The 24,031-nt window shown below is 41.3% G+C and overlaps 1 protein-coding gene across 6 annotated transcripts in view; it reads right to left on the bottom strand.

Moving 5' to 3' along the window:
* Nucleotides 1-24,031, bottom strand: part of NCKAP5 (NCK associated protein 5) — a 439,736-nt gene that overhangs the window by 406,625 nt on the left and 9,080 nt on the right. Inside the window, exons 1-2 of one of the 6 annotated variants that reach the window (XM_083841927.1) lie at nucleotides 11,655-13,779; nucleotides 9,654-9,923 (exon numbers count right to left, since the gene is read on the bottom strand). The exons of 4 other annotated variants lie outside the window; for them this stretch is intronic. The gene's annotated coding sequence lies outside the window, so the exon portion shown is untranslated. Of the gene's footprint in view, nucleotides 1-9,653; nucleotides 9,924-11,654; nucleotides 13,780-24,031 lie in introns of those variants that run through there. One more of the 6 variants, XM_083841923.1, reaches the window with a different exon arrangement.

Here is a 24,031-nt window from a genome sequence, read left to right as displayed (position 1 = left end):
GCAGCAAGCAGTTGGAAACGCAGACCCAGACTTTAAGCCTTAATAACCCTAGCACACAGAACATATTTCATGTTCTATTTTTATGCTACTTCCATGCTGTAATTAAAACGAAAGATTACCACCTCTCTCTTCCCAATTAAAAAGCTCCAGATGGAAGTAGATTGGGCATGGCAGATAGCAATCCAAAAAGAAAGACGATCAAGTGAAACGAAGAGGGAATTTATCTTAGTTTTATCAACAATTTTTAAGGAAATAAGGAGTTATGTTCATTAAGAAAAACAGCAATACTGTCTGCAGCACCAATGCAGTAGTCTGCAGCTGCGCAGTGGGAATTTACAGGGATTCAGTCACCCTTTTACATGAAAAGGGACTTCTTCCATCCAACGTGAAGAATAAATAGAATAGGATACGTTCATTTGGCCCATGATCAGAGAAAACCCAGGACTACAAATCACTGTACAAATGATGCCATAGCTTTGCAGCTCTAGAGCTATATTGGTCTTTGAGGAATTCCATGTTGTCCAAATTGTTCCTATTGTGCTGGGGGACGGATTCTGTCATTCTGTCCCTGGTATCTGATGGCAGGACATATGGGAACGGGACACAGCTGTGCCAGGGGACATTCAGACTGGACACAAGGAAAAGTTTCTTTACCATGAGGGTTGGCAGGCACTGCCACAGGCTTCCTAGCGAGGTGATTGATGCCCCAAGCCTGTCAGTGGTCAATCTTTGTAGGTCTGTCCCAACTGCACTATTCTATTCTAGTCTGCCATGGAGTTCCTGGAATAATACGTATTTATTCCAACTGTGCAAGAAGAAAACACGAGACATTTGTTGGTGTTGTGTCATAGATGAAAAAGATACCAAAAAGCTGACCAAGCCATAGAACAGTAAAGCTGATTTGGGAGGGGAGAGAGGATGAAATGTAATGTTTTATGGGAAAAGATCTGGGAGCACTGGAATACTGTCTTGCCAAAAAACAGTCTGATGGACTCTGGGCTGAGTGGTGATTAGACCTTTGTTAGACAAACAAGAGGGAAGACAGGCTCCTTGGAGCTGCATGATAAAGAGTCCTGCTCCATCAGCTCCATCGGCATCTCGTAGTGCAGAAAGGAGAGTCTCAGAGCTGCTGCTTATTTAAATACAGATCTGCTAATCTGTGGTTTGATAATTATAAGCAAAGAGCATACAATTTGTTAAGTTTCAGGCCAAGTTTAGTCATATTTCCCCAGCACAGCAAATCCACCTACCCCTCTGGCAAGAAAATGAAAGATGTAAGAATCAAGAATAAACATGTACTACTGGAGGACACACACTGCATTTTTAAGCTCAGACGCTTAGAAGATTTTACTATAAAGCAGTTAATGATAGGCCAAAACCCCAAAGCTTTTTTTATTCACCTTAACCATCTGTCAGCTTCAATTGCGGATAAAATAGGATCCTGATTTAAGTTTCATAGATAAACCCAGCAAAACATCCAAAATTTAGATCATCCCCATGAACACTGGTAAGTACCTTACAAGCAGCACCACGGTGCTTCTCAGGGGATCTTTTTCTTCTGTTTTACAAATGGCAAAAACATCACTTTTATATTTTCGTGTTTGGAAAATTCAGTTGTGTCCCCAACCCTCTGAACCTGACCCAAGTCAAAGACCTTCAAGTAACTGCAGCAAACTGGGACAGAAGTTCTGGTGCACGTCTGGTTGATGTAAAGCAGTACCAAGCAAACAGAGAAGTACCACTAGGGATCATTCTAGAAAGCAAACTGGTGTCATTTCCTTCTGCTGACTTCATTACCCCCTTGATTTCAATCAATGTTATAATTCAGCTCTGCGTGCAAAATGCTTGAATTCAGATTGACAGCGCCTATGGAATCTGTGGAAACAAGGATTTTTAACTAAAAAACAGAAGAAAAAAATCCTGACCTCCTCAGATCATGAGGTTTACACAAAAAGCAGTATAAAATAACCTGCAGTTATTTTATGGTCTGGTAGCTGATTTCCTGATAAACGCTGAGGGAGCATACATACAGAGGAAAATCTCAACATAAATACGAGTTACAAACAGAACTGCATCAGTCTAACATTTCTCTGAAATGAACGTGGTTCCTCCTAAAGTACTTCTCAGTACTCTTACTTCCTTAGATTTGGAAAATAATCTGATAAAACTTTTTTTTTTTAATATAATATAAACTAAATAGGGAAAGAATTATTCAATGTGATTATTCCTTAAGCGCAAACATGTAGTCATTTTTTAAAAATGTGGCTCAGGATGAAAACTTTTACATTTCCTTTATAGATCTGGAACATGCAAAAGGAAAAATGTAGTTTTAGATATCCAGTGAAACCAGAGTACTCCTAAGATCTACATCTATATAAATATTAGTGTTCCTCATATCTGAAAAAAGAAATTCTACAAAACCAAAAACCAGGATATTAAGATATTAAGTAGCTTAAATCACAGTAAACTAGAACTGACTCAACAGCCAGCTGTGAAAAGAGACAGATTCTAGATGAAATGGACTGTAACATATTTACAAAAGAAAGCAAGGAACATAACCTTCAACTTTCCCTGAGGCTTCATAAAAGACATTCAGCTGTGATTTAAGAGACCTGAGGCAGGAAGGCATCACAGGATACTGAAGACTCATCTGTTTTTAAAAAAAAATTAGTTACTCAAAACATTTCGGCCAAGATAATATGCAATTAACTATATATATATATATACACACACACACATCCCCTTTTTTTTTTTTTTATATATCTTTCATCCTCTCTTCTTCTCCCATCCCATAAGACAGTAAAAATCTATAGCTATATTGATGTGCTTCCATGCAAAGTATTCCTAAGGAAGAAAAAAAAATTATAGTCCTCTTTGCAGGACAGTAAGATTGAAGTAACAGCAGCTAAATAGGAACAAATTTTGCCCTATCCCTTTTCCAGCAAAATGAAGTTCAGACCTGCTCCAAAACCCTAACCTTCCAGCAAGACAGTTTCTCACTACAGTGAGAATTAGAAGGGATTCCAGAATTTAATGATATTTTACCTTCTTCATTTTCCTGTAGCATGTACCACCATCCTAGTGCCTTATGTGTGCAGGCTTCAGTCAAGTGTCACTGAAGCCTTTCCTTTACAGGAAAAAAGCTGCTGCTTGCCCTCCCTTCTCATAATGCAGTTTCATTTCAGGTGAACCTTGTGTAACTGTAATTCAGTTTATGTTAACCTGATGTCACCTCCTCTCTTTCTCCTCCACTTCTCCATTTGAGCAGACATGCTGCTCAAGGGATCCTGCCCCTGTGCTTCCAGTTTATCAGACACCAAAACAAGTTTTCTGGTAAACCTGTGCTGTAACACCAGTCAGATCCATAATTAGAGGAAATAAAAATGTCTTATGGAATATATATCTAATGAGGAAGAAAAAAAACTGAGAAGTAAAAAAAAAAAATCAGGTGCTCTATGAATCATTATGTGGCTTGTGGAATAAATTCTTTAATAATTAGATTTTTTGCTGACACGTTGTTTGTATTTGCCTTCATAACTATCTGTATTAATAATGAGTAATTTCATTTGGAAAATATTTACATAAAAGTATTTATTCTCACGTCATGGGCATAGATAATGGCTTTTTTTTTTTTTTTAAGGGGAAGAGCAGCCAGAAAATGACTAATACTGCAACCAATCTTAATGTGCTGCTCTGGGATATCCCACTGGAAATCTATAGATACACAAGGGATGTGACTCCAACCTCAGTTACCACCACTTGGAAGAAACAAGGCTCCACTGGCCCTCAGGTTTTGGGATATTCTGTGATTCTGTAGTGTCTGAGTTGGAAGGGACCCACAAGGGTCATCGAGTCCAACTCCTGGCTCCACACAGGACCACCCAAAACCAGGCCCTATGTCTGAGAGCATTATCCAAACACTTCATGAACTCTGGCAGGCTCAGTGCCATGAACACATCCTTGGGAAGTGCCCGACCACCCTCTGGGTGCAGAACCTTTCCCTAACCCCCAGCCTGACCCTCCCCTGTCCCAGCTCCGTGCCGTTCCCTCGGGTCCTGTCGCTGTCCCCAGAGAGCAGAGCTCAGCGCCTGCCCCTCCGCTCCCCTCGTGAGGGAGCTGCAGGCCGCCATGAGGCCTCCCCTCGGCCTGCTCTGCTCTGGCCACACCATTTCCCTCTACTAATTCTAAACTCAGTCTACACGGACATTTTCATTCGGAAATAAAGGAAACACAAAGCACTGTAGGGTAGGTAGAAGGCATTAATGCTCTCTCCTGAAAAGACAGTCTGTGGAAAACAAAAAGAAGGATACGGGACTATGCTGATAGATTTTAGATGCAAGGCAATAAAGATCACGGTGACTCTGAACTTTGAACTGCCAAGACAGCAAAGCTGAGGAAAAAGGCTGAACTGGACATCAGCTATTAATAATTCAACCATCCTCCTCCCTCAGGAACAGCTGAGTTTGGAATCCAAAAATCAGGTTTTCAGACTAACTTTTACACCCAAAAAGGAAACCATCTGAGAGCAGGACAACGAAGTGAAAACAGAAGAATCCTTACAGACTGCTATTCATGCTAGTTATAACTGTAGCTACCACTAAGCAATGCATATCTGTTCACACTTTTCAACACTTTGCATTTGCGTTAAAGAGTTTGTAAATTTGTAGTACGGCTAAGATTAGAAATGATTTTATTGACATTTTTGTTTTATGGGATGGGGCTAATTTTACTTTGCATCATTTTTAAAGATATTCAGTCGCAGATAAGAAATAAACCTAAAACAAACACAAGATGCTATAACCTAAAATTTAAATGGTCTACTGTGGTTTCAAAGCTGGCAATTGTAATCGAATATATCCTTCTGAAAACAAAGCTGTTGTCCTGTAAAAAGCCTTGCCCAGGAATACCTCCCCACTTGGTGCTCGCTGTAAAAGGCCTGCCCAGTTCAGGCAAAAGCAGCCTCTACTGAGAGGGTGGGAAATTGTAGTTAAAATGAAATATCAAGGAGTGGACTGGAAAGGAACTTCCCATTGGCAAAAAAAGGGAGCAAAGATGATGCAAAGTGCTGCTCAGTGCCAAAATCAAAAGGTTTTCCCAACGTTGTCAATGTAGGTTAGAGGTGAACAACCACACCAGAGTGAGATGTAGAACGTGGCTATGCCTCCAATACTCATCGTAAGCCGAGAAAGGAGAAAATAAAACTAAAAGGAACACAATAAAACATTACACACATCATGTGTTTTTCTTCACAGCTGTATCCATAGCTGAACATCCAAGGAATTCCACAGATGTCTTCCTTACATTCCTCACAAAAGATAAACATCTGCTGGGCAATGAAACAGAACCGAGTGAATAAATATCTCAGGTTGAAAATACCCAAAGGACTTTGCATGTCTTCAATATCTTTTTGGACTGTTTGACTGTGGGAGTAATGCAATACAGTGTAAAGCTAAGCCATTTAACAGACCCACAATTAAGATATACCCTAGTCGTTACAACTTCTTGCTTCCAAACTCAGCAGGTTCTCTGTTTGCTTTGCATGACTGAGGGAGAAAATCCAAACATGATACATTACTTTCCCTTTTGAACTTGCACTTTTAAACATTTCCAACAGCCTGTGCAGGAGGCAACCAAGAAACTAATGAGATCACTACATATGGCCTTTGGATGTTGCAGCTATTGTAAGCCCACAAGCCGCACTGCCCGCTGCATATCAGCCGTCAGTGACATCTGTCTCCTCGGAGGACAATCCACCCCAGCAGCACCTACACCCAGAGAGCCAGTTGTCTCTGTTGTGGCCAGGGACAAAGGGCTCACTTGGGCATTATTCATGCAGCTCAGTGACAGATTGTGCCACACAGCATGGCTCCGTGCACCGTCCTCTGCTCTAAGCATCATACTGAATGCAGCGGGTCATAAGCGAAGTATTTTCCCCAAAAGCTGTTATCATTTCTAAATTATAAATGGCTAAACTGTGCAAAAGGCTTGCAAACATTTTGTCAGTGTTCCCACCCACAAGCCGTCCTAAGTTTTCCAGATTGCTTTGCAGCCACAAAGCCAGCTGGCGACTGCGCATAACCTGCACAATGGACTGCCTAATACCTTGCTTGTCTGGCAGGTTGGATATTTGATGACTTATCCGTGGTTACAAATCACACCATTACATTGTGCTACTTTTATAAATGTAGCAAGGCCTGCTTTTAAATAATGGCTATGATTTCCAAAAGGGAGCCCACAGTCCTCTTAGGTGAACCAGAGCTAACAAAAGCACAACTCTGATTCTCTAAATCTCTGACAGTTTGCTCAAGAGATGGATGAATTTAGCAAAGCTGGAAAGCATTGCTTCCAAGAAAGGTGACATGAGACAGATGCTAGTCACATCCCCCTATTTTTTTCCTGAGACTTACAAATACGAGTTGAAATTTACCTCTGCCATGAAATAATATGTGCACTCTTGTTTCTCTGCTTTAGAGAATAAAAAAGAAAAAAAAAGAAAAAAGCTACTACTTTTTTTTTTTCCAAAGCTAAATATACAAAGACATGCCTGAGTATTGCCATAGGCACCTTTAATGAAAATTTAAAAGACATTTCAAATGAAAACCTTGGCAAACCTCCCCTTCTCCTCCCCACCCTCCCCCCCCCCCCCCCCCAAAAAAAAAAAAAAAAACTGCCAACAGCAAATATTTCCACTGGTGAACACTTTTCTGCTCTATAAAGTTCTTCCCCATTAGGAACCTCCTTCCCCAAAGGCCTGGTAAAAAACGTTTGAGCAAGCTCCACAAACATTGTCAAGGGGAGGCTACACTTAGCCGGAGGGCCAGAAGGGACCATTAGATCATCTCGTCTAACACCTGCATTAAAAATAAAGTGATAATAATAACAAACATGATTTCACTCTCTCAATTCTGCGTACAGTCAGCAAACTGCATTTGGCTGGGGGGTATCTCCCAGACAGTCAGTCTTTACCTTTGCTCATCAAGAAATTGAGAGTCCACTCCACAGTTCGCACATTTTTATCTCTATGGAAATATCACATTATGCATCTCAGGAAAAACTTCCTTGGAAAGAGCTACCCTTGTTGTTTTTTTTTTTTTACTAGTATCTGTGTTTGTATTTCTGACACGCCTCTTTCTAAATGCAGATTCTACATCTGACTGAGATGTGTTTAAACATGAGTTGACCTTGGTTGTGCAATAATGAATTTATCAGTGATTTTGGAGCCGCATGATTATAAAAGTGTACAGTAAGAAGTATATGCATCGGTAACAGTAGTGTGCCAAATGTATAAGACAGACACATGTACTAGTGGCACTGAGTCCTCTAGAGAGTGGATTTGGAGATGGATCCTGATTGACACTGAACAACGTTGATTTACCGGCATCTGTAAAGTAAAAGGGCTCCATCTATGATGGCTGCCCGATTTGGTTTCTCTGCGTATCAGTTAGTTCAGCTGCTTATGTAGAAGTCTTGCATTTTTAATATCCTCCCCGCCCCCCAAAAAAATAAAATAAAGATAAAACCAAGTTAAAACATTTGACCACATTTTGTTTTTAAAAGTATAAAATATTAAGTTTCTAATCAGTTCTCATCTTCCTGTACCCATAATAGAATCATGGCACTTGCATACGCATTTTAAAGAACCTTCATGTCTATATATTTCCTATTTAATTTTATAGCACGTAACTGAGTGGTTTACTAGCACTTCACATTTATAATTCATCACATGATTTTTGCCTGGTCTCACTTGCAGGAACATTTCCCATTTGGGGGAAGAAATCCAGATTGGAGTTATTTGTCCATGAGGTAGTGTAGGTTTCTATTTATCAGCATATGATTGTTTTGGCTCTGTTTTTGTAGAACTATGTTAGCTTCCCGCAGTATAAAGATGACATTTCTGCCTTTTTGACAGAAAGTATAAGTGATGGCACAAAATTAAATCCATTTCTTCATAAAAAGAAAAGATAATGAAGTAGAAAATAAATAGAGAAACAGAAGTTTAACCAGCAATAAATCCAACAAAACACGGAGGGATGTGAGCTGCTGAAATAGGAGGCATTGTGCCATAGATTTCAGCACAAATAAAGCATGTGTCTGTGTATATATACAGGTGACATAGACCCGGGTCACTGGCCAGTCAGAATTACTGGGAAGTATTATGCTTGATAGTAATAGTTTGCAGGATTGGCCTTACCATGGTCAGATCTGACACCTAGCAAACAGCTTTAATGTGCAAAGTGTTTTGCCTTCTGCAAGTGGTTTTGCCAAGACAAGAATAAAGTTATGACATCATCTGAAAAAAATCTAAATTACACTCTTACCTGAGCAATAGGCTGACTTGCTGTTTTACGCAGTTTGCATACAATAGCTGTGCGTAAGCATTCCAAAGCAATCATTGTCAGTACTCCAAATTTGCATCCTTGCCCATCCAAAGATAATGAAGTGCTTTGCAAACACTGGCTCTTAATCATTTGGGAAAATACATTCATCCTCAAACACCACCCTTCAGAGGCATGTATGGAAAAGTGCTTTATCCAACGCTGATGCATGCAGACTTTAAGAAGAAATATAAAGCTGTGTGGTATAAAACTACTTCTATCTCTCTGCACAGCATCATCGTAAGCTTCCTCCTGTGTCAAAAACTATGCTAGCCATCTGCAATAGGCACTCTCTGTGAGAGAGAGAGAGAGAGGGGGGAGGAAAAAAAAGGAAAGATGTACTGTTTTATTATAATTTATGGAAGAAACTTCATCATTATAGCAGAGACTTCATCTTTCACAGAAAGAAAAAAAGCATCATGTTCTGTTTTCAGATGCCTCCACTGGGAGGCATCCCTCAAATGATAGATAACGTTGACAGATGTAAGACTAGAACTCTGCTCTCCTCCAGGAATGGAAGTGGAATTGAAGCTCCGACATGAGCATTTATAAAGTTGCTTGAGGAAAGCAACTACAATTAGAAGATATATATTTAAAATGAATCTTAGAATGTGTGAAAATAAGCAGGACTGAGGCATCTACCTACAGCTAAATACATGCTTGAGTACTTTCCTGACCTAGGGCCACAGCTGGGAGTTAGGAGTTTCTCACTGGCTTCAGCTCAGGCTCCCAGGTGTCTGTCAATGGTGAAATTAGAAAGGAGATATCTATTTGCACTCATTTGGTTTCTGTCCTAAATAACCTGCACTGACTTGAGGGCTACACCAAATCTTGCTCAAAATCATGCACTAGGCTGGGGAAAGAATGAAGTCACAAGCGTAACAATCAAGGAGTCAACATAATGAATACATCTGCAAAAACCTATAGGGAGACACTGGGTTCTTATAAGACAAGCAGATCGTTTCAGTAGCTCCTATGTAATAACTCTGCACAGAAATATCAGTGGTTTATACACAGCATAATTCCAAACAAACAGCTACAAGATAAAATAGGTCACACTAATTCATTTACACACAAAGATTAAATCTCTATGGATCTCAACGCATTCAGTAAGCTACAGCCTGTGATAAGCAGCCAGAATAGGTGGTCAACTGCATTGTCTGCAGCCTCCAGGAACCCCCGATCCCTTTCTTCCCCTCCTATAGCCTCTGCGAGGAAGGGAAAATAGCAGGTAGGTAGGTAGAGTTAATCCCCTGCAGTACAGTACCAGTTACTTACCCAAACTAATGAACAACGATGTTATTATCAGCCCTGCTGCAAGCGTACACACTTGGATCACCAACATGAAGTTGTTTCCAGGTTGCAGAATAGTAATCGATTATTTGATATTGTATACCAAAAGCACCTGTCCACAAGGGCTCTGTTCCACTAAAGAATTAAGATCAGACTGTCTTCATTCTGTCTTTGCTTCTTAGGTTTTCTCATAGGGTCCTCTTAGAAATGCCGTGCTTCAAGCGGAGGGATCAGAACCCACTGAGCACAGATCAGCTATGGATTAAAGACAAATTAAAGACTTAATTTAATTAAAGGCTAATTAAAGACTGTGTATAAAGAAACCTGCAGAGCAAGTGCCTGTCTTCTTATCTAAGCATGGCTACTAAAGCAATTTCTACGGATGTACTTGCAAATCTGTACATGTAACATCAATATTGCAACTCCTCACCAAGTCTTTTCAAGCTGCCAATCGGCTTTTCCCATTTGTCTCCATTTCCAGATTTGTCAGACTGAATTCATTCCTTATGAATCAATGCTAGCTGGCTTTTGTCAGCTGATGCTTCTCCAGATGTTTTGTGATCTCACGTCTTATAAATGCCTCCAGGATACTGCCTGCCAGTAAGGTTAGGCGCATAAACCTGTAATTGTTTGTCTCGTGCTCTTCCAAAGGGCTCCCATGCCGACTAGCAGGTCTCCTCAGCAAGGTCAGCCAGAGAGAGCCACACGCAGAAAGCACGCTTAGAGCTGTTCACAAGGAGCGCTCGGCATATTTTTCATTCATTTAGTGGCCAAGACATTTGCAATGGCATACATCTAAAATATATATCTACTGGCACAGAGCCCACAGATCCAATGGTGGGAATTAAATGGTTATAAATAAAAGAGAAAGGGAGATGTTTCCCACACCTATCATCTGAAAACTTATCATTCAAAGAAAATCCCTCTCCTCCGTCTTACAAATACTCTTTTGTGCCTGGCGTGTTTCAAGTCGCTACTAGTCTTCAGGTTATGCCCTGAGAAGAGCCCTAACGCTAGAGAGAGCAAGATGTGACAAGAGAGTTGGCAGGAGTCCAGCAGATACAATTTGCACAGCACAGATTTGAGGCAGCCTTAATTTGAGGTATAAACTACTGGGGGCTTCTACGGTCAAGTATTGGACACTCGTCTTAGAGATAACATGGGTATAGCAGGAAGTACAGCACGAATGACCACCTTATAAAAGGATTGCTCACACCGGACAGCTACATAAAATCTTCTATCTGCTTCTACTGCTATTCCAAATTCAGGTTTGCCTCCATGTCATTAAATAGTTTTCTTTCAAAATCCAAGACTTTGCATAGTTTTAGAGTTCAGAACAGCATGCCTATGCTTGCGCACATGCTTCCCACCTTTCCTTTCTGAATGTCTGAGAACTCCAGGCAGAGATCTCCCTATTTACACGTTGATTAAACACCCTTCTTACCGGCCATACAATTTCATTTGGTAGTTCGTTCCGTATGATACAGTAAAGATTATTTAGGTTATCCTAAAGGATGCCATCAACGTTTTTTAAAACTGTGTCAAATGGTCATTCAGAATTGGACTTACACAGATTTTTCTTGAGCTACTGTACACTACAGGGCCTCTTAGCTCTTTGTGATTATGCCTCTGTACCACAGCTGACTGCGCAAGATCCATCGCAGCCAGGTTTACAGCTCTTCTCCTTTCTTTGCTTACTCCTAATGCCCTGCTTTAAGTTCTCACTCGTTAAGAGGAACTGGTCTCATTTCCCAGCACTTTCTTTACATCTGCCTAGAATTAAAGTTTCAGCATGTGTCTATTTTCAGTCTCCATACTCAGATCTTTGTGCTCCTCAGTTTTGTAAACAGCATTAAAACCATAGGCATCCCAGCACTTGTCTTTCTCAAATCCCAGCCTCAGTTTTATGCCCACCTTTGCCTGCCTTACAACTGAACAAAACTCTTTTGCAATGACTCTGTGCAGGCTGATCTCCAAAATTTTTACCTCTTGTTGGTTCACCAACTATTTGATATCAAGACCGAATTCCCATCACGTCCAGGAGCATCTCAGCTCTGCCTTCTGTTTTTCCAAAATATTTCTGGGAAATTAAACACTTCTGTTATTGCACAACTAGAAATTGTACTTATTTTCCTTACAATCTAATAGGTTATTACACCACTTAACACTACATCCGACTCCACCATCCTCTCTGGTATCTTTCACAAACATTTCCTCCCAGAAATCCCCTCATTCCTTCCTCTGTTTGCCTCAAGACTGACTGGCTGTTCCTCACTGAGACTCCATCATCTACTACTGGTAGTCTTTCCCCCTTCCATGCCATTTAGCTCTGTTTTCCTGCACTGGCTGATTTCTCCATCCCCCTTCCTCACAGTCACATTCTATTTATTAACCTCATAAAAGGGTGTCCAATTTAGAGATGATGCTCCTCTTGAGCATCAGCTATCTGCAACTTGCCAGACTTATGAGGAGCCTCAGTCTCCTCAATAATCTCTCAAAATTCAATCGGAAACCCCAGGACTTTCTTTGATTGTGTTTCTACTCTGTAGAGTTTTCTGTCCATGAGGTTTATTAAGTGCTCTTCTATACCAGCTGCACAATTTGATAAATCCTATACCCTGTAGGCTTGTTTGCCCATGACATGTTTTCATATTCAGTATTCAGCTGCCATTTCAATCTTCCTTATCCCCACCAGAAAAAGAGAGGGAGATGCCCCCCCGTCACTTACACAGGCACTAAAAAGCTCATATAAACTCTTGCGTACAAATATTTGCCGGCTTGTACTACTTGTTGGACTTCCAGCGAACACAGTCTGCTGGGTTTTTAAAGCTTTGCCCCTCAGCCAGCTCCCTAATAAATATAACCCAGGACTGTGGGCAGGAAAGAAAATTTTGCCTGCCAGCAAAAAGGCTCCTACAACGTACCCGGGAAAGACCCCCCAGACTACCAACTGCTACAGGATAATGTCACCGTGCTACATAACAATTCTGCTGCACACAGCCTCTGTGCAAAGCCTCCTTCCTAATGCTCTGCTCCCTGTTTTCCGCTGGGTAGTTGGATTGAAGCATCTTTCCGCTCCTTCTATTAAAGCATTCTGGATTTTGGGGGAAGGATCATGACCCAAGGTGAGACCTTGGCATCAGCCATGCCCAGTGGCCATTAACGCGACAGGGGGGAAGACTTGGCCCCAAGGTTCCAGTGCCCTAAGGAACCAGCACCGTTGTCTTGTCAAGTCTCTGCACGCAGAGCTGGATTAACTCTGGAGATTAACACACTCGATCATCTCCTGAATATTTACACTTTATTTCATCTAATACCAAGTATGAATTTTGTAACTAGCTATTGCATATTAGCCTGTTCCATTTTCGTGATTTATGGTGCTCGTCTCTTGGCATCCACCTCAGAACATAAATCAACCAGCGTATAAAAATCATTGCCAAAAAGAAATGAGATTTATGCGCAACTCAGTGGTCATGCAGCATCTCTAACTGTAAAAGATGTTCTCTAATCAATTTAAGATGCATCATCTTTCTCATCTCAGAGCTTTAAAAATATATAATATATTGAAAACCTATTCACAGTAGTCCTCAAAGACTGCACTTTAAACCCTTGTTTTCCGTAGCCCAATAATACAGGAGCACATCTTGCAGAAATACACCTTACAAACAGCCAAACGCAATCGTCAGACTCCTAGTGTTAAAAGTAGAACCATTTTTGTCCTAATTTTTAGCACAAAGAATTAGTACTAATGAAATTCAGTGTTCCTGAGGCACAAATGAAAGGTAACACCTAATGGCAATTATTTCCATCATCCCTTAGTTATTCAGAATGTTTTTATCTGTTGCCATTGTTGTTATTCCACGAACACAATTACTTTTAGTATTACAGTTGTTAGTGAAGTCTGTAAGACAAAATGAACCATACCTATCAAAGATTATTATGATAGTCAGTGCTGCTATCTAAAATTTTTCACAAAAGAATTGGATGCCATAAAAAGTAAACTTACCTTCACTAAGTGTTTTTAATTTTGAAAGTATTACTTATCAAATTTCCAGAATATATCATTACAACTTTAATTTTTGACAAGCTTTATCTTTTTTTTTTAAAAAAGTTTCTTTAAAAGTGTTGTAAAACCAAACAAACTGTTAAAAAATTGCAACTTTTTAAGTAACAAGATTTTAAGTTATGGTATTTGTGGAAATATAAAAAAAGCTCAGAAATTAGGATGCAGTAACATATACAAGATCAACAGTTTTCATAGAATCATCTTTCTTTTAAAGAAGTTTTATATCCCCAAAGAAATAGAGCTACAAATATTATTTGTCAGTCCTGTCAACTAATACATGGATGGAAACTCTCTGCAAATTCCTTCTAGATACATCAGTGCTATTAAAAACCTAAATCAACAAGCATAAAAGCCCAAGGAAAATAAGGATAAAGTCAGTTCTCCCATTTATTATTACCATTAATTAGAATAAAAATAATTGCATTCGTATTGATCTGTAGCTACTGGATGAGAAATACAGATTTTTTGACACACATGATCCCCTCAGATCATTAAAAGCCCTCTTCCAGGCCAGGAGAAGAAACGACAGCCATTACCCCGTGTAACACCGTCTCAATTTAGCACAATGCTGCTACATATAATTATAGGTCTCCTGGGGGTTTTGTCTGCATCACTTCGGTTCACAAACCTTCCCCTGCCTCAGGCCAAACTATTGCAGAGATGTCTCCTCCCTGGGCTCACTGCTCTGCCTGGACCCAGACCCAGCCGGAGCAGAGCACTTGCTCCCCTGCCTGGGACCAGGACCAGAGGCAAACGCCGAGAGCCGAGCACAGAAGCAGAGCCCAGCCTGGGCAATAACTCCTGCACCTGGAAGCTGCAGCCCAGCCATAACCCCTTTAGCACCACGCACAGGCTGTCTGCTTGGAAAAGCCCAGGAAACCCCAGCCCCTGAGCTCAGAGAGTTAATATCCTTCACCTACATGAACCTACCTCTCCCTCCCACAAGTAATTTTAACGGTGTGGCTTTCAGCTTAATCAGGGCACCTTAAAAAGCCAAACAGATTTCTCACAGATTTCTCTAGGTTGGAAGAGACCTCAAGATCATCGAGTCCAACCTCCGACCTAACACTAAGTACTCCACTAAACCATATCCCTAAGCTCTACATCTAAACGTCTTTTAAAGACCTCCAGGGATGGTGACTCCACCACCTCCCTGGGCAGCCCGTTCCAATGCTTAATAACCCTTTCGGTAAAGAAGTACTTCCTAACATCCAACCTAAAACTCCCCTGTCGCAACTTTAGCCCATTCCCCCTCGTCCTGTCACTAGGCACGTGGGAGAATAGACCAACCCCCACCTCTCTACAGCCTCCTTTCAGGTAACTGTAGAGAGCGATGAGGTCGCCCCTGAGCCTCCTCTTCTCCAGGCTGAACAAGCCCAGCTCCCTCAGCCGCTCCTCGTAAGACTTGTTCTCCAGACCCCTCACCAGCTTGGTCGCCCTTCTCTGGACTCGCTCGAGCACGTCCATGTCCTTCCTGTAGCGAGGGGCCCAAAACTGAACACAGTACTCGAGGTGCGGCCTCACCAGAGCCGAGTACAGGGGCACAATCACTTCCCTCGACCTGCTGGCCACACTGCTTCTTATACAGGCCAGGATGCCGTTGGCCTTCTTGGCCACCTGAGCACACTGCTGGCTCATATTCAGCCGACTATCCACCAATACTCCCAGGTCCTTCTCGGCCAGGCAGCTTGCCAGCCACTCATCTCCCAGCCTGTAGCTCTGCTTGGGGTTGTTGCAGCCCAGGTGCAGGACCCGGCACTTGGCCTTGTTGAACTTCATGCAGTTGACCTCAGCCCATCGCTCCAGCCTATCCAGATCCTCCTGCAGAGCCTTCCTGCCCTCGAGCAGATCAACACACGCACTTAGCTTGGTGTCATCTGCAAACTTACTGAGGGTGCACTGGACGCCCTCATCCAGATCATCAATAAAGATATTAAAGAGGACCGGCCCCAGTACCGAGCCCTGGGGGACTCCACTAGTGACCGGCCTCCAACCAGATTTGACTCCATTCACCACAACTCTCTGGGCCCGGCTATCCAGCCAGTTTCTAACCCAGCGAAGCGTACGCCAGTCCAAGCCCCGAGCAGCCAGTTTCTCGAGGAGAATGTTGTGGGGAACGGTGTCAAAAGCCTTACTGAGGTCAAGGTAGACCACGTCCACAGCCTTTCCCTCATCCACCAAGCGCGTCACTTGGTCATAGAAGGAGATCAAACCCTCCAGTTCAACCCAAATATCTTGTGTGCCGGTGTGTGGTTCCCCATGCACTGCTTTGTGCAGCTCGCTGAAGGCCTCCAGGGCCAAGGACTGAGCAGGGCTCTCTCTCCAGCTCATTTTCAGCTCTTGTTCCCACATAAATGTCTGGCGGTTTTAAAAATAAGATACTCACGTTTTCAGGTAACTGTAGAGAGCGATGAGGTCGCCCCTGAGCCTCCTCTTCTCCAGGCTGAACAAGCCCAGCTCCCTCAGCCTTTCCCTCATCCACCAAGCGCGTCACTTGGTCATAGAAGGAGATCAAACCCTCCAGTTCAACCCAAATATCTTGTGTGCCGGTGTGTGGTTCCCCATGCACTGCTTTGTGCAGCTCGCTGAAGGCCTCCAGGGCCAAGGACTGAGCAGGGCTCTCTCTCCAGCTCATTTTCAGCTCTTGTTCCCACATAAATGTCTGGCGGTTTTAAAAATAAGATACTCACGTTTTATGGCCGTGACCAGGCATTTGATTTTCACAAGGGAAATAATACAGAAATGATGATAAATTGTCCAATAATTCCTCCAGTAGGAATACAGGGAGAGAAGACACTGAAGAATTTAAAACTGGAAGCAGGAGATAAAATTCAACAGGACAATGGTTTTGTTCTGGAAGAGTGTGTATGAAATGTTACTGCTCCTTTTTTTTTTTTTTAGGGTTCATTCTGCTGAGAATATTTGTTCACTGTGACCATGATTTGTGAAATTCTTTGTGAACACTGCTGTAGTTTTCTATTGCTCAGTGTGGCGCGCTAGTGAAAACATGGATTGCAAGCTTGCAGTGCATCTGTAGAATTAAATATTTGCTTATTTACTGTGCCCTTTAATCGCCCTGTGAATCTTAGCAGTCTGCTGCAGTACTTGCCAAGGGTCATACTCTGAGAAATCATCACAGAAGTGATAGAAGAATAGAAAAGGTGTACCATACCCTCTTGCATCTTTGCATTCAGGATACAACAATTATCCCAGCTCCTCCGTACCTTGTTAACAGCTCACACAGGTGGTAAAGCTGTCTGTGTGTACATATATTGCAGAACATGCGTAACACCACACAGTCATGGCTTTCCTTGTAAAGGAAACAAATAGTAAGCCCTCAACTGAAACATTATTTTCCTTCTTGGTTTGAGAACAAAACACTACTAAACTCCAGCTGAACTGAACTTTCTTAGCTGACATCTGACTGTGCCTCATGGCATTTAAGTATAATGAGAGAAGGACAGTCATAAAACACTATATGAAAATTTTGGATATAATGACATTAAAGTCAAAGCTCCCACTTAACTTCAGAAGGGCCGGAATTTTATCCTGAATCTAGAGATGCTGACACGAAGACAATGTCCCCCCCCAAAAACAAAAATAAAAAATACAGATAACTAGAACTGGTTGATTTACAGTACTCAAAATGAATACAATCAATGCCTCCAGATGAAAGCAGAATGATTTATACCAAGATATCCAATAGAGACAAGACACAGATGTCAGGAAAGCTTCAGAGAATTTCAGCAATCATCTTTACAACACTGCTTTTTATTTCTGTTGTGCTGCTTAAAAGGTACATAGAAGTTTGCTACTTTGCAAATACATGTTTCAATTCCTGTATTCATAACCAGTTTGAAACATCCCAGTAAGAGCTGTTTCCCATGGTTCTGCATACTGCTGAGAAAAGAGAATGAATTTAAAGAAATACTGCAAATGGCTTAAGTTGGCATTAATTTCACCCCATCGTATATGTGCAAACAGCCCCAAAACAAATACAACAAATAAAAAACTGAACAGAACTGGAACATCATTTGTCCGCAAGACAAGACTCCTTTCAAGATAAAGGAAATAAGGTACTGCGGCATCAGGAGAAAGACTGCTCATCCTTTAAGTCACCCAAACATTTAATTCCTTACATTCTCATCTGCCTTAACGGAGGACACACAAAAGATGTCGGCTGCACTCTCACAAATTCTTCCTCCCCTAATGCTGAATGCCGCCCCCCCCACACACATACACACTGAAATACAGTTTTGTTTTAAACCTGTTCTTGCATATGCAACATGGAAATGGGGCTGGGGAACTCACATCTCATTGAAGAGAAATAGAGGATGAGTAGCCTGTTTGAGCCATTTTAAAGAAAAAACACCCTCTGATCTTTTGTATTCTTATAGTTATGCAACTTCTCCAGGAATATTCTAAATTGTTACTCAAATTTAACGTCTTGGTGCAATTTAGCACCAAACTCACCTCCATTATACATTCAGAGCCCATAGTTCATTACTGAATGAACTCATTTATCTCAGAAATAGACGCACTACAACGAGTTACTACCTGGTGTGAACTTTTCTGCCAGGTACTTACCTGCAGAAAACCAAACAGACATTCGTTAGTGGCCCTTCTCTTAATCACTTACACATGGTAGTTTAGGTTTTTGTAAGTGGACACTATGCCTCTGTGCCTTGTGTCACAAATACATCATGGGTAACGCTGCAGTGATGCTATGACAACAGGTGTAAGAAACTATTACTGACACCTTAACTCTTGATTTTGTCTTGGGTCCAAGAGATATTACTCTTAGTAAAAATCCTGACATTTCATATTTACAACGTAAAGTGGCGAATTGGTTCTTCTGTGTTGTCATTAACATGCGATATCATTTCATTATAAGTTACAAGTATAAAAGAGACCAAAATGAGGCTGCTGCTAGAAATACCTACTGAATGATTGATGTTCTTGCTGGTTTTTCGGGTCCATTGTCTGGTGTTTTGGTGCACTGCAGTGCAGTCATTTCTAACTCAAAAGCTCTGTGCAGGGGATTTAGGAAGATAGGACAGACTGCAAACAGTCTAAAAAAACCCTGAGAAATTTGGGACAACTTCATTGTGAACAAACTTCTATTCATCCACCGAGTGTAATACAGTGAGTGACAGCTTATACAGAACTTGGCAGGCTTCACAGAATGAGAAATAAAAGCAAACTTTTAGCCTGTGATAAGCTTTATGACAGGGCAGTAAAATCTTAATTGAGATACACTGAACCATACAAAGAAGCTTCTATAATACAATACATGTTTAAATGAATAGGCATAGTCAGAAGAAGATGAAAGAAACTTCATTTAATGATATATCCTCTGATATTTTTATAGTATTATTCTAATTCTTGCATTTGCTGTTTATCTTACCTATTCTTGGCATTTATACTATGCATAAGCAGATAAACTCTCATATTTCCTCTTATTCTTGTAATTACTTTGACAAGCTTTAATTGCACTAGTCATTTTTAATTCCCCTTTTCAGAGGAACACATAGTACAGCCTTAAAACTTGTATCATCTTGCCCATAAAGTTGTGCCACCCCAAACACAATTCTAAGCCTACTGAAATCTAGCAGATGTTTAGCTCATTACATCACACCAAGTGTGGGAATAGCTCTTAACATAGTTCTGTCTCATTGCACTCTCACTACAGGATTTGGTATGACAGGATGATTTTTGCAGAAATTAAGTCAGCTGTAACTATAGAATTAGAGATATTCAAGGTGAAATCAATAGACTTCAGGGCAGCTCACGTGTTCACGCAGACCTACCACCAGGAAGTCACGTTGCAATTAAAGGATTCATAAAGGAAGCAGAAATAAATATCTGATGGCAGAGATTTATTTTATATTCTTTTTTGCACCATCATGACACGGCAGTTGAGAAGACATGAATGATCTGTTGAACTTCAGTCTCTCTCAATAGGCTCCACATGATTTGGACTGCATGAAATATTACCCACATAAAAGGCTGCATGAGGTAAAGATTTTTAACTCAAACTAGCAGCCTTTCCGTACCTAAAAACCCGATCTCTAATCCCAAATCTAGCCCAAGCTTTGCATTTATCTAGAAAGTCTTTATAACCCAGATCTAAACCTGTGGTCCAGATTGAAAAGCAACAGCCCTACGGTCGGACCAGATCCCCATCCCTAACCGCCAGCAATGCTTGTCACAGCCCAAGAGCCCTAGAAGCACTAGGTCCCTTTTACTAGAAGCCCTAGCTCCCTTTTAGACCCATCAGTATATTCATCTCAGACTCTGCCAGTTCGTATCCCGTCCTTACTCCTAACCCACCGGTTCTGCCAACCACAGAAACCTAAACAATTCTTGAAGGCACCTGCCCTATATCTATCCCAACAATCTCCGGTCCTTCAGCACTTTTGATCTTCAACTCTGTCCCCTGCTCTTAAATCATTTTTTCTTATGTATATTCCTGACTGTGTTCCATACTTTGAGCCCATATTAGCCACCCATTTCACAATTGTTAGATTTTTTTCTGAGATAAAAGGAAATTCCGTCAAGGTTGTTTGTGGTGTCTCACTGTCTGTTAAGTCATGTTAATAGTTGCACGAAGTACTATTTTAGAATCACATTGATACAGTACCTGGTCACCATTTGAAACAAATAGGGCAACCACTATATTCTAAAAGCTACCTGCCAGGCTACCACTGCCTAATCAGTAAACAGAAGGCAAGGATATCGGTCCTCCCGAGACTGACCACAGCCTGGACTGATGCCCGTCATTCTGTTTGGTTACCTTGACTACAGCCCCTTTCTGTCAAATAGCCCGTAAAGTCAGGAGTTCACTTTGCAAACACATAATCCCAACCTTTTGCTGGGGGTATTGCTGAGCCTCTTTCATCAGACACTGATAAAAGTTCACATGAATAGAAGCTTTCTCGATTCTTTCATTGTAGCTCCAATTTCTCCATTGAAATCTGAGCTTTAAGAATAAGACAAGCCACTTCCTCCTCACTGTGTTTTGCTGTATATGATTGCTTTGATGTCTACAAATTATAAAAACCCCACATTTCTGATACATTTTTCAATTCGGTGAATGACCTTTGTAGCTGGTTGCCATGTGGAGCGCACACACATGCCAGTGCTTAAATGGGGTCCAAGTGGAACATCTTCCTCTTGGAGACTTCACTGAAGACTCTTCAAAATCATAAATACTTTATCTCGGTTATGTTCTTGTAAACCACTGACATTACCCAGGGACAGCAATAAGGTGAAGATGTACCTACCATGGATGAAAAGAGCCCATTCATCGCTTGAAAAACTTCTGACTTCCAAATATCTGCCTTTGACCTCAAAGTAGTTTTGTATTTAATTTTGGAAGGAAAAGAGAAGAGGAAGGATTGAAAACCCAGAGACATGGTCTCACCTTTTCGTCTGAAACTGTTTCATTGATTTCAACAGATTTATTGCACTCAGTGTCACCTGGTAACAATGGTATTTAATTTGTAGGGTTTTACTTCCATTTTAGCATGGCCATAGTTTTAAAGAGACAGATACTGGCTAAGAGAAACAGACTGAAAAGGAAGGAGAGTGTAAAACTGTTTCCATGGCAACTCCTCAGATAACAGTAACAGTCTACCTAGCCTAGAGGGATAGGTAAGTGAGACTAAAATATGTATGTAAAATAAATACTGTCAAGGTTCTTCTTCAGTTTAAATACATACATTTGAATTCAGGTACTGCCTGAAAAAATCACAGATATTATGAACCCTATATGTCCAATTTCAACAGCAAGAGAACATGTTTTACACTGTACAGAACGATTTAGGTGAGAAAACCCTAAGATCTTTCCATGGAAAAAAAAAAAAAACACATCACTGTATCTTCCCTAGGTAAGTTGCACAGGCTTTGGCTAATTTAAAAGTCCACTAAAGTGTCAATGAAATGGATTTCCATATACCTTGCATTCTGTTTCATCATGTAAATGGTTGACCTAAAAGGTCTAGACAATTACTTCGCCATTGCCAGTAAGAAAACAGATTCTGGCTTCACACACTGACACCCTTTGCCCCAGGGCTGTGAGAAAGCCCTCTGGTGGTTGCAAGAAATTGCACAGCAGAAGAGGACCAGTGGCACAGCTGGCAAAGCCAGGCCAAGAAAAAAAACTTGGAAAACACTGAGGAAAGAAAGGTGTTAGAGGAGAGAGTCAGATAGCATTAGAAGGACATTTAAAAAAAATAGGGAATGCTTGTGGGGAAAAAAAGCTCAGAAGTCATCGTAGCTAGCACCAGGAGAATACCATTCCCATCCCCAGGGACTGCTCGAGGTCCCACGCCCAGAGATGGGAACCCTGGAGCAGAGGCAACTGCCCCAGCTGCACTGCAGGACGGCTCAGGAAACAGATTCTGGACTGCAGAAACTTTAGTCCAATGTGTGCAGGCAAAGTAACACCAATCAGTTTTCTTACCACATGTTGCAAATTACTCCATGAGCAGCTTGGCTGTTCTGCAGCAAGGCTGTGGCTACAACTCCATCTCTGCCTAAAACACTCCTCTGCTCAGGCAGCAATTAGGAATCCAATTAGAACACTGAAATCCTCTACAAGTCTTCTCTGCAACTTAAGTGATTCCTTTTTTCTTCGAGGGGGAAGGAATAATAGTCATTTATCTCCCATCTCATGTCTTGAGAACCACCTGCTGTTCTCATTACTCTTCTCTCATTTCTTTCAAACTCTTTCTTGAAGCATGGTGCCTAGAGCTGAAGGCAGGATTCCAGCTGAGCCTTCACCAGCACTGAGGTGAGCAGAATAATTACATCTGACACTCCTCCTACAACCTTCTGCAATGATATTTGCCTTTTTGCAACTGCGTCATGTAGCTGGCACACACCTGAGTAGCCAAAGACTTGTGATACGTACGTATTTGATTTCCAAAAATAGAGCCTAACTTTATTTCCAGTTTAGCCTCTGTTCTGATGCCATCCTTCAGAGTGTTTGATAACCCTCTTCTTCATTTTGAGCCATAACAAATATTGTTGTAACTGCATTTGCTGCTCCATTAGCCAAGTTGCTAAAGGAAAATGCTGTCCAGAACTGAGTACACGACAGATCTGGTCTGCCCCAACTCCAGAAGCCCTCCCACCAGTTTCACAGTAAGCCACTGCACACCACTCAGGCTCATGAACAACTTAAAAAAACATCTTTTTAGTGTGTGTGTGAGCACGTGTTAAGGCAATGACCTCCAGGTCTGCTCACCTAGCTGGCTTATGGCATTTGGGAGTGGTAGAAAAAAACTTTACCTAAAAATACTTCAAAGCTCTCAGCTATACCAAAGGTACTGCTTCCACCCTGTTGGGAGTTCAGCTGATGTACCACGTGTACATTGTGTGTCAAGGTAAGGCTCCTGATTGTCTTAAGCTCAGAATCCTTCAGAAATCAAAATTTGACTGACTGTTCCACTGTGCACTAGTTCTTCCACAGTTTTTCACTGTAAAGGTAATTGCTGTGCTCATTTTTCTCCCCTCCTTTGGGATATCATTCATGAAATCTTGTGGATAGCCTCAAATAGTTGAGAGATCACTTCAGTTGACTCCTTACTTACTCTAAACCAAGCCTTTTAACTAGAAAACACAGAACTTATTCTTTCCCTCCATTGGCCTACACATCTATCCCCTTATTAAAATTAATCTCATTAAGCATCTGATCACAATTAACTGTTTGGTGAAGACAGAAACAAAGGCGGCATTGACTACTCCAGTCCTGTTTCATCCATTATTTTCTCATTTTCTCTCTTCCCCTATTTAGGAGGGAATCTGTGTTTTCCTTTTTTTTCCTCTCCCCTCCTTATTCCTAATACATTCATAAAACCCACTTGGGTTGTCTTTTACATCCCCTTGCCAAGCAAAACACACAGGACTCGTCCCAGTAACATGACTGAGACACATAACTGGGTAGTTCTCATTTTAATCCATAAAACCTCTTGAGACACATCCCGAATGCTCGTTCTCTGTTATGCTATTGATAAATATCAGCTGTGGATCAGCTTGATTCAAGTAGATTCCAAAGGAAGAACAGTTCATCAGATACCAAATTCCCCCCCACACACAGAATCCACTACAGAGAGCTGTCAAAGGAGACACTTTGCACCACATGCCCAGTGTCACTCCAACCTGCACCTTGTTTGTAAAAAGTCAAAGCTCAGACTTAACCATTCCCTTCCTTGCACTTCAAAACCCATCACAGTCTCTAGAATAAGTACTGTGAGTGACTCTACCACAACTCTTCACAGACTGAAAGAGT

This window comes from Anser anser (assembly GCF_964211835.1).
Source record: "Anser anser genome assembly, chromosome: 6".
NCBI lineage: Eukaryota > Metazoa > Chordata > Aves > Anseriformes > Anatidae > Anser > Anser anser.
The sequence above is the reverse complement of the archived record's forward strand: the minus strand, read 5'-3'. Positions and strand labels throughout refer to the sequence as shown.